The sequence below is a fragment of the Lycium barbarum genome, chromosome 7 (assembly GCF_019175385.1).
Source record: "Lycium barbarum isolate Lr01 chromosome 7, ASM1917538v2, whole genome shotgun sequence".
Lineage (NCBI taxonomy): Eukaryota > Viridiplantae > Streptophyta > Magnoliopsida > Solanales > Solanaceae > Lycium > Lycium barbarum.
In genome coordinates this window covers 73,921,003-73,933,862 of record NC_083343.1, presented here as the reverse complement: position 1 = coordinate 73,933,862, position 12,860 = coordinate 73,921,003, and positions in this window count along the sequence as shown.

Sequence of the window (12,860 nt, the reverse complement as noted above, 5' to 3'; positions counted from 1 at the left end):
ATTGTTTTTGTTAAATTTGGAAGGTGTCGGATGAAGTAGTATGTTGATTGGGTGCTTTGAATGTTATATGAATTGAATTGAATATAAATGAAATGTCGTTGAATTGTATGACAAAGGTTGTCAATGTTAGAATGCGTCTTGAATGGGTTGTTGATGTTGTTGGCATGATTGTTGGTATTGTTGTTGATAGTTTGGCTGAGTTGAATTCTCGGATTGTTGATTGATGATTTGGGCCGAGTTAGATTCTCGGGGATGGTGTATTTACAGGGGAGATGTCACACCCCGACCTTACTAGGGTGTGATGGGCACCCGACCCCATATCCGGAGCCGAGCGAACCCGCTGACTCTTATTACATAGATAAACTCTTGTATCAATCAAGAATAGAATACATAGTAAGCTCTAAACCCCTTTTTTTTTTCTTTCATAAGTAGAGTCTATCATCATATAGGACCCGTGACATGAAACATAATAACATATCGACAGGCGAAGCCATCTACAAAGCTGACACCCTATACCCACGACTCTGTCTGCAAAGTCTCTAACATCGAACAAAACATCATGGCTCATATACTCTGACTCGGTAGCACTCCAGAACAAGTGGAGCCTACCAACCCCGCTGGAGCATCTTCTATGCTAACTTCGCATCCTTTGGGTGTACCTGCGTGGCATGAAACGCAGCCCCCGAAGAAGAGGGGTCAGTACGAACAATGTACTGAGTATGTAAGGCAAGAGTAATAACATAAGATCATGGTAGAAGACATAGAGAATAGTATATAGTAAGAACATAACTTGTACCTCTGTTTGCCTCTTAAGGCAGATATCATGTAAGCTAACTTTCCCTTTTGAAATGACATATAGATATTTACATGTAAACTGCCCAACCATATAGGTACGGTGTACTTCTGTCTGAGCATATCATGGAACAAAGGAGTAACCTGAACATAGGAGTGCCTCTGAGGGCGGATGCCATGCATGCTTTATCTGGTCACGTCATATCATGTCGTATCGTATCATATCATGTCATATCGTATCATATCATGTCATATCATATCATATCATATCATATCATATCATATCATATCATATCATATCATATCATATCATATCATATCATGTCATATCATGTCATGTGATATCATAGCACCGAACAAGTCGGCTCACCCACATTGCGCCGAAATATATCGGCTCGCCCATATATCCCGCGTCCGGGATGATAAGCCAGCTGACCAGGTGACAGTGAAACATGTTTCCCTTCCCATCCCCCATGTATCCCTTCCCCCCACCCCACGTACATATTCATATCTCATATACATATGTCATATAAGCATGCAGGAGAGCCCAAAGAAAATCATGTATCCATCGAAGTGACGTAAGGTCGGTGACCTCCGATTACATTACGGAATAACCGGGATCGCTTTGTCTCACCTTGAAGGAACGATAATTATAAGGCGGGACTATCAACGAAAGATAGCATTAAGAGAAGACATAAAATAAAATCATAAGCCTCTTGAAACATTACTTCATATACTTTCGAGTCTCCTAGAACATGGAATCATAATAAGGAATAGAATTGAAATCATGAACTAGCTCGTTGTCCTTGTTTTCATATTAGATCATTAACTTACAACTTTTAGACATGAAACCATTCTTGTCATAATCATCATAGACATATTCTTATCATTGTCATCATAGAGGCACTCTCATTAGAATAGTTACAAAACTTGTCGTTCGATAAACGGAGCAATAAAGGGAAATCCGAGAACAATAGGCCCACCTCGGGTCAAATGAGGCGGCGTACCAAATTTGCGTACATTACATTTCGTGACGTCACTTGTGAGGGTTTTAAGGTAGTCGGGTCCTATTTATGCAAGCTCTAGATGTTTAGGAGGTTTTTCCAACATTTCGCACACTTTCTAATTCAATTCTACTGAATGAAAAAGGGGTAACTTTAGGTGCGGATTCCGGAGAATAGAGTTGTCCCCGAGGCTCGTATCCAACCTAGTATACCTAAGACATGCCAAGAAAGAAAGAGTAAAACCTTACATACCTTTTTCCGCTCCTTATGCTATGCCAAATTCAAGTTGCAAATCCGCCAAAATCTACAATTTGGTCACATTTACCAGACATTGATTAGAACATTTAGAAGTTGAATTTTAAGACAACACTTGTCTACCGAAATTTCGGCAGCACTTCCCCTATAATTACACCATCTCCAAAACTTCAACTTAGCCAGTTTTAACCAATAACAATCCGGGAATTCAACCCGGCCAAAATATCAACAACAATACCAACGAGTATTCTAACAACACTTCAATTCAATTCACATAACTTTCAAAACAATTCAATCAACATGCTACTTCATCCAACACTTTCCAATTTCAACAAGAATAATAACTACTTAATCCCTTCTTTCACATTCAATCACCACCACCCAACTTACAATCTTCCAAACAATGGCTCACTTTCAAGTTTATGAATTATATTTATAGCCTACACATTAACAATATCATTCTTACAAATATAAGAAGCCATAACAAAGTCGCACTAACTCCTTCCATAATACACCAACAATTTCATATTCACTTCAAGCCATTAAGCCTTCATTTAACAACATAAAATCCACAACACAACAACAATCAAAATGCTACATAAATTCAATTCATCATATCTTACAACATCACCCCTATTTTCGGCCAGAACAACAACATTCATGTTCCATGCATTTTCATCCATTTCTATACATTACACCAACAACCAAAAGACTAAATAAAACTTGTTCATCATCACTACACAATACCACACATACACGGCCACACTTAGCATGTACACGACCACAACACAAATTCCATATTCTCATGGATTTCATTCATTTTTCTATGCAACAACATATATAAGCCATCCACAACACACAAAAGAAGATGAAACCTTACCTTTCTCCTTTGCTTCTTCACTTGGCTAAAATTATAACCTTGCAAGAATATGTGTTCTATTTGCTCCAACAACTCTTCCATGTCATAGAGGACCCTCCAATTGATAGGAATACTTGAAGAAAATGATTTTTGAGACAAGATTTCAAGGACCTAGTTTTCCAAGGTCTTGGCCGAAATGGCCTATGTTCTTGCTCTCCTTCTTTTTGTTTTTCTTTCTCTCCAAATTCTTGAATTAAGATGACCACCTCTCATATATATATATATATATTAGGTCCCTCCAATCACAAAATATCCACATGCCCTCCTCTTTATTCTTCTAGAGTTTTCTTTCCTTTTCTTGAATTTCTTTTGAATTTCTCACATGGTCAAAGAAGACCAAATGTCTTCTTTTGTACACTTTAGTCCCCAAAGAAATAGGGGCATATACTTATGCCATACGGCCAACATGGAAATTTCGAGGATTTTCCTGAACATTTATGAAATTACCATTTTGCCCCTAGGCTTTCACCATATTACCATACACCACTTTGCAAATTTCTCTTTTTACCCTTAACCTTCCTCAATATTTCCATACCATAATATTCATAAATAATATCCACAACCAACCTGTATATTAAAATAATTTTTGAAAATGATCTCGCCCTTAACTTTCCATGATGACTTTGGAATTTCCAAACACACAAGATACGGGCTATAACAGGAGATGTTGCCGAAATTTCGGCAGGTCATAAGTGAATTTATTTGAAAGACTAAGACAAGTGTGTGTGACGATGAATCTAACGATTGTGTTAATCTTCTTGAATGTAGACTAGCGATAGCGAGCTTGGACAATTAAGCGTAGCTAATAGGACGTGAAGCAGGTATGTTAGGGCTCGTCCCTTTCTTTCAAAGGCATGATTCCGATGTTATGGCTTCATAAATGTTTCCATATCTTCCTTATCTCCAAAAGTTAGACGTTTATGATTTCAAGGCATGATTTCTTTTCCCGATAACCCGTAAATGTTTTCCAAAGTGTCCATATTTTTCCAAGATAGAGGTTTATGATTTTGTAAGCTCTTATGGCAACAACGATGGATATGTTTTACAATGACAATGATGATGTCAAGGATGAGAATATGTCTATGATGACTATGATAAGAATGATTTTCCAAAAATGACTTCTGAAATGTTCGTAAAAGGTTCTGTACTTCAAACGCTCATAACTTTCTTATACTAAATCGGATTGACCTGAAACTTGTTTCTGAGCCTTCAGGGTCGGGTTATGTATGATTTTATTCGTTGCTCGTCTCATCTTATAATAATTGTTCCTTTAAGGTGAGACAAAGAGGCCATGGTTATTCCATAATGTAATCGGAGGTTACCGACCTTACGTCACTCTGATGGATACATGACTTTCTTTGGGCTCTCATGCATGCTGCTTATATGATATATGTATATGTATATGGGGGATATGGGGAAAAGGGCCATATGTTGCGCTATAGACGCATTGCCACCTGGCAGTTGGCGTAATTTATCATCCCGGACGCGGGACATATGTGGGGGAGCCGACGTTGCTCGGCGCTATGACATGTTCTATTTTCTATGTATATGAAAAGAAATGTTTTTCAAAGAAAGCTAAGCATGCATGGCATCCGTCCTAAAAGGCACTCACATGTATAGGTTACTCTCTTATCTCACTATATGCTCTATGATCCCATGATGTTACTGTTCATACGTTATGTTCCTTATTATGCTACCTTTCATGCCTTACATACTCAGTACATTGCTCGTACTGACCCCCTTTTCTTCGGGGGCTGCGTTTCATGCCGCGCAGGTACACCCAGATGAGTAGAAGCTATTATAGAAGATGTCCCAGCGGAGTTGGCAAGCTCCATTTGCTCGGAGTGTTGCCAGGTCACAGTACTATGCTATAATGTCTTGTTCGAAGTTAGAGACTTTGCAGACAGAGTGGTGGGTATAAAGTGTCGGTACAGTAAACGGCTTCACCAGCCTATGTGTCATATTATGTTATGTTATAAAGTCCATATGATCATAGATTATATTTGAATTGAGTACGATGAAAAGAAAAATTCTGAAAGCTTTACTATGTTTTCCACTTCTTATTGATGTAAGAGTTTAAAGAGGTTAAGTATGTAATAAGGGTCAGCGGGTTCGCTCGGCTCCGAATATGGGGTCGGGTGCCCATCACACCCTAGTAAGTTTAGGGTGTGACAAAGTGGTATCAGGGCAGGTTGTCCTAGGGGTTGTCTGCAAAGTCGTGTCCAGTAGAGTCCTGTTTATGGGTGTGAAGCCGGCCACATTTATAAACAGGAGGCTGCGGGCCATCTAGGGATTGTTGACCTTCTTTCTGTCTTAGATCGTGCGATAGAGCCAAGTCATAGGATGTGAGATTCCTTATATAAGCCCTATATACGACGGAGAAGGTAAAGGATGATATGGAAAATTGTAGAAGTCTTGATATATTTGTTCTATTACCTGAAACTGGAGGCTCTGGATGGTTGAGATGTGTCGTATACGTATGTATGCCCTGTAAGGTATTGTCGATATTTGCTGCGTATAGACTTTGAACAGTAAGAATGGTAAAGGAGATCCTGCCAGAATAGTTAGGTACGCCTAACAAGAGGAAGCGTGGGGAAGAAATATTGTAAATAGACAATAAGTAAGATGCGTTATTTCAGAAGGGTTATGGATTTGGCCTAACATGAAAAATGATTGTGAGAAAGACAAGTAGCAGTTTGAAGGATTAAGATAGATGACATTCGAGGTTTAGTATGAGCAAGGCCCATGGGAGGATTCAGGGAAAGTTGACGATTAGTTTTGTTGTAGATTATTATGTAAGGATGGTGAGTGGAAATCTGAACAGATTGATACCTGAGTGCTTACAAGTAACGACGACGAAGGCATATTCGTTACCATCAGGAATCTGGGACGAAGGGTAGTTACACCCATAAGTGAAAGGTGAATATCGAGGATCGAAAAGGGTAAAATAGTAATTGTAAAAAGAATGGACGTGTTACGAGAATGTCCCGGAATTTGTAAGGCTTCAATTTGCTCTAGATCATGTAATAAAGGTCATGTGAGGAAGCGGACGCGATTATATCAGCATTAAGGCATCGGATCCCACCAAAGTTTCGAGGTTAAGCATGCTAAGGTGGGAGCAATTTTAGGATGGGTGACCCCCTGGGAAGTATGCAAGAAATTCTATATATCCAAACATAAGAGACAAATAAGAAGTTAGAGTGGCCTAAGGGAAACTAGAGTATACGGGATGGTTGGAGACCATAAGAAGTCACGCAGGACGAGGCAGACTAGACTGGTGAAGAGATAGAAAGTGCATCACAGCTTTGGAAAGTTGGATAGGCTTGAATAGCGTTTGGAAGTATTTTTGTGGGTTAGTTGACAGTAAATATATATATATATATATATATATGAATGCGTATGATATCTCATATGTGCTTGTATCGGTAGACATGTGAGTTCCAGCAACCGGCGCTACGGTAAGGAAGGGATTGATCACGCAAGGGTACCGAAGTTCGAGGGACGGCAAAAGTAAATGGTACTAGTGTTACGAGGTAAGCTGCTATTATTTTTACTACAGGTTATGATCGGAAATTCTATTATAACGATATTTGGAAAAGAAAGAGAGTGAATAGATGGAAAACAAGGAGATCAAAGTGTCGGAAGGAGGTGAAAGGTAAGAAACCTCAGTAAGTGAAGCTCCCGAGAGAAATTTGTCACGACCCAACCCCGTAGGCCGTGACTAGTGCCCGAGTTGGGCACCCTAACGAACTTATCCAATTCGAATCACATACAGATAGCGTATATTGGCACAATTGTCACACGCTGCCTTAAATTATATCAAACTATCTCAGACACATTTCAGCACAACCAGATGCATATACATATATATCAGAAGCCGACAAGGCTATCAAATGGCACAACGGCCCCAAAACATATACAAAATGCACGCCGACAAGGCTGCCATAACGAGTAGGATCATACAAACACATCTGAACAGAAGTAGGCACACACACCCAAAAATACGTCTACAGACCTCTAAACAGACCAACCGAAACATATGGCGGGACAGGGCCCCGCCGTACCCCTGAACAAATGTATACATACACAGCGAACAAATATGTATACCAAAATATATATGCTCTGAAATGAGAAGACACTCCAAACAGCAGAAGAGTGTCCTAAACTGGTGGATCACCAAACTGTGCGTCAGTTCCGGCGGGCAAGAAACGCAGCCCCCCGAAGAAAGGGGGTCAGTACGAAATATGTACTGAGTATACAAAGCAGAAAATACAGAAACAAATCTGAGGCATAAACGAAATAGTAGTACAGAACATAAGTATAAATTCAACATATCAAAATTTTTACTTTAAAACATAAGTCATGCGTAGGGTACAGAAGAATATGGTCGCCCGCCCGTCGATGGCGCCATAACACAGCATAACACCAGAAAGTTTCAAATCTCCTTACGTCCGTCACATATCATAACGCAGCATAACGCCATACACAGCATAACACCAAATATAAGTGGAACTCGACCCTCTTGGCGAGTAGCTCGGTGAACCATAACACAGCATAACTCCGGAGTATATCAAAGTGCGCACGACAACAGAACCGGCCCGGGAACCGGCGAAAGATATAACAGAACGCACGAGTAGAGTCGTGAGTAGTCATATGCATAAAATCATTATCATGAACTCAACATAAGTAAAATGATCATACTTGAAAATCGAAATAATAGTCATAACAGATTCTTTCAAAAGTTCTCCGAATTACATAAAGGAAAGTCGCGGGACCCGCGGACGAGTATTGACCCGAGTCGGGCTCGCCTATGGAAAACATGCTCATTATACATCATGCCAACTTCTATAAAAATATTGGAACAATCCGAGCCTTTATGCGAAAGATATGGCATTCAAAAATTACGAAATTCTTTAAAGCGAAACCTTTCTATGCAAGGTTCGGAAAGCGATTATTTCAAAGACATAATGGTTCATATTTCATCAAATCATACATAAGGGTGCCAAGGAATATATAAGGATCATAACATGCTCGGATTTCGAATCTTAGAATTTTCCTCAAGGCTTATAATCTAGCCTATCGAAAACTAAGGCATGCCAAAAGAAAGAAGGATTGGGCTTTACATACCTTTAGCGTTTAGTCGTATTATAACTTGTACTTGCTGCCCAGAAACACTTACCCTATATAAAGATATCAAGAGCTACAATTAGTCTACAAAGAAATTTAATACGTATTTTGACGCTCACAATCCCTTTCTAACATTTAAACTACGTTTCGTTCGCATTCAAACCAACTAGTGCTACAAGCTAACATTGCTAATCATTCTTTCATATATCAATCCAAACTTGTTTAACATGACTTAGGGGACTTTGGACAGCTTGCACATCATTAAAATCAGTCCCAAACTCACGGCCAAACAGTACATACCACAATACCATTTTCACTTAGCAATTTTCCAGTCTTAACTTACCACGACAACAACACGTTTAATAACATTACTTTCACGATTCTTGGAACTGTTTTAGCATCATTTTTTATTCTTACAACAGTCCACAAATCATTTCAATTTCAACTTGAATCATTGCACTTCACTTTCACTATATGTTCATAACAACATTCAACATTCAACATACACTAATTCACTTCTAACCTTAAAACAGTCCACGGTTTTGGACTGCTTGTATACTTCAACATGATTAGTTTCTTTAACACCTCAATTCACATATTCAATATGCATACAATACCCCATAATGTCCATAACAACAACAATCAAAATATGACACAAAACAATCCATAAATTCCCCTAAAACAGCCCCCTACACGGCTTCAACACAACTACAACATCTTCATGATTTTCATCCATTTATCCATACTAGAACACATTCAATTCATTCCCAATACATGTACAAGAAGATTAAGCATGATTCCATCTAAGTATAAAACACACGACCCCCTTCAACTTCAAGAAAAACAGTCCAATACCAACATGCAACACCATATACATTCAATTCATCACAAAACATATGAAAGATTATCAACTCTTACCTTGTCACTCAATCCTTCAATCGGTTAGCCCTTCAAATTCACTTCTTGAATTTCAACACTTGTTCTTGCTATTCCAATAAATGCTACACGTTATTGTACACCTTCAAAGGGGTTAGATTGCTTGAGAAACTGAATTCTTGATCAACTTGGAGAGCCAAGTTCTGGCCGTCAGCTTCAAGAGCATGCATGGCATGTTTATGGTTTCTTCTTCCCTTGAAACATAATGGTGATTGTGTAGAACACTTTAGGGGTTTAATGGTGAGAAAGAAATGGAAGAGCTGGCCGTTTTTTGGTGGTGGAACAGCCATGGAAGGCCGTGGCTCTCTTTCCTCTTCACTTGGTGAAGATGAGAGCCTTTCTCTCTCTAAGTTCACTTGGTGGGATTGGAAAATGAGTTGTGCATGCTACTTTGGTCAACAAGGAGACCATTTTGCTGCCCAAGAAGGTTTTACACGTTCCCCCAACTAAGCGTGGGCAAAAATCGGATTTTGTCATGTGTTTGTGGGGCCCACACGGCCACTAGTGAAAAATTTGTGAACATTTAAGTCTTAATACTCAACCCAACTTGCATCGTCCATATCTCCTTACGATATCATTTTGACGAGCGGTTTGTTGCATTGTTACACTCGATGAACGTCATTTTAGGCTTTTGAAACATCTTAAAACTCCTCATATACTCGGAGGTATGCCTCCTACAATATAGGCTAAAATCGGGTCCGAGATTTTACTGAAATTGTTCCGATTCATTTCGTTTAACTTCTTATCCTCTTCCAACCTCATGTAACCTGTTATACATACATATAAACACTTATATACACCAATAAAAATCCATATACACGTCTCGAAGGGTCCAGAGAATCACAATAACCTTAAACATAACTAGAGAACTCACAAAGCTTTGACGAAACTCCAATCGCAAAAGTATATTCATATCTTTTGTCCATCCTCTATATCATTACTAATAATCTCAAATACTTTTAAAGGTCACTCGCATTACCTCATATACATACTCATAGCGCGATTTCAAATCCTTTAGGTAACCGTGTCACCTTGGGATACTTAAGGAAACCATATATATAACGATATTCTTACTAACTCGATTAACTTTCCTTGAACCTTCTTAACTCATTCTTTCTTGTTTTAATACAAGTAGCACGGATTATTATGGAGTGTAAAATTCTCCCCCCCTTAGGAACATTCGTCCTCGAATGTTACATTAGTGTTGTATAAGCATACTTAACCTTTTACCCTTCCTAGTAAATCTTATGCTTCACTACCTCACAACCTGTCTTACCAATACATTCGCATCCGTCACAATTCTTTTTCTTCTGTACTCTTGTCTTAATCATACTATTACTTCTTTTACTATAAACTCGTCATAATTTATCCCTGCTTATCAATTCAGTCGGTACCTTACTATAACACTTTATCAAGATTTGCCAGTCTTTTCTAAATCATCTCTTAGTATCATAAACCCTTTCCAAATTCTTCTTTTTACCATATCAAAATCGACTTCCTAATTACTATTACCATCTATTCGGCAGTCGACTTATTTCTCGAGGTCAGTCGTATTGGAAACTTAATCAAATCCTATCCTTACTATTGACACAACCTTTCAAAACATATTACAAACCTATATCTCATTCTTTTTTTTTTCTATTTTTGGGAAAATTTGGGCAGAGTTTTCTCTGTACTTCTTACTATCCCAAAACCTGCACGCAGAAAATACCAACAATGCCTCACAGGGCCAACATTTATACGTATATATATCATATCGTATCATAGCCACACAGGGCTCCCAATATCAACAACAATATGAAAATGATGAACATACCTCGTATGCCCAACTCAAACTGCACCTGTTATACTTTCTCTTTCAATTTTCAACTTTACATTTCAATCGTACTTCCATACCTTACTCGACATATACCTTTTGTACCTTTGCTTACCTGCGTACTTTGGAACTTCCAATATCATCAATCACTTTCTTCTGTCGATGCTGTTCTTCAGCTGAAATCAAGGGTTAGTATAAGGAATTTCACTTCCTATGGATTGGGCTCTATCGCACGATCTTAGATATGAAAGAAAGGTAACATCCTAAATGTCCTGTAGCTTCCTGTTTATAGATGTGGTGCACAACACACCAATAAACAAGACTCTACTAGACACGGTCTGTAGACATTCCGAGGACAAACCGCTCTGATACCACTTCTGGCACGACCTAACCCCGTAGGTCGTGACTAGTGCCCGAGTTGGGCACCCTAACGAACTTATCCAATTCGAATCACATACAGATAGCGTATATTGGCACAATTGTCACACGTTGCCTTAAATTATATCAAACTATCTCAGACACATTTCAGCACAACCAGATGCATATACATATATATCAGAAGCCGACAAGGCTATCAAATGGCACAACGGCCCCAAAACATATACAAAATGCACGCCGACAAGGCTGCCATAACGAGTAGGATCATACAAACACATCTGAACAGAAGTAGGCACACACACCCAAAAATACGTCTACAGACCTCTAAACAGACCAACCGAAACATGTGGCGGGACAGGGCCCCGCCGTACCCCTGAACAAATGTATACATACACAGCGAACAAATATGTATACCAAAATATATATGCTCTGAAATGAGAAGAGCACTCCAAACAGCAGAAGAGTGTCCTAAATTGGTGGATCACCAAACTGTGCGTCTGTTCCTGCGGGCATGAAACGCAGCCCCCCGAAGAAAGGGGGTCAGTACGAAATATGTACTGAGTATACAAAGCAGAAAATACAGAAACAAATCTGAGGCATAAACGAAATAGTAGTACAGGAAATAAGTATAAATTCAACATATCAAAATGTTTACTTTAAAACATAAGTCATGCGTAGGGTACAGAAGAATATGGTCGCCCGCCCGTCGATGGCGCCATAACACAGCATAACACCAGAAAGTTTCAAATCTCCGTACCTCCGTCACATATCATAACGCAGCATAACGCCATACACAGCATACCACCATACACAGCATAACACCAAATATAAGTGGAACTCGACCCTCTTGGCGAGTAGCTCGGTGAACCATAACACAGCATAACTCCGGAGTATATCAAAGTGCGCACGACAACAGAACCGGCCCGGGAACCGGCGAAAGATATAACAGAACGCACGAGTAGAGTCGTGAGTAGTCATATGCATAAAATCATTATCATGAACTCAACATAAGTAAAATGATCATACTTGAAAATCGAAATAATAGTCATAACAGATTCTTTCAAAAGTTCTCCGAATTACATAAAGGAAAGTCGCGGGACCCGCGGACGGGTATTGACCCGAGTCGGGCTCGCCTATGGAAAACATGCTCATTATACATCATGCCAACTTCTATAAAAATATTGGAACAATCCGAGCCTTTATGCGAAAGATATGGCATTCAAAAATTACGAAATTCTTTAAAGCGAAACCTTTCTATGCAAGGTTCGGAAAGCGATTATTTCAAAGACATAATGGTTCATATTTCATGAAATCATACATAAGGGTGCCAAGGAATATATAAGGATCATAACATGCTCGGATTTCGAATCTTAGAATTTTCCTCAAGGCTTATAATCTAGCCTATCGAAAACTAAGGCATGCCAAAAGAAAGAAGGATTGGGCTTTACATACCTTTAGCGTTTAGTCGTATTATAACTTGTACTTGCTGCCCAAAAACACATACCCTATATAAAGATATCAAGAGCTACAATTAGTCTACAAAGAAATTTAATACGTATTTTGACGCTCACAAACCCTTTCTAACATTTAAACTACGTTTCGTTCGCATTCAAACCAACTAGTGCTACAAGCT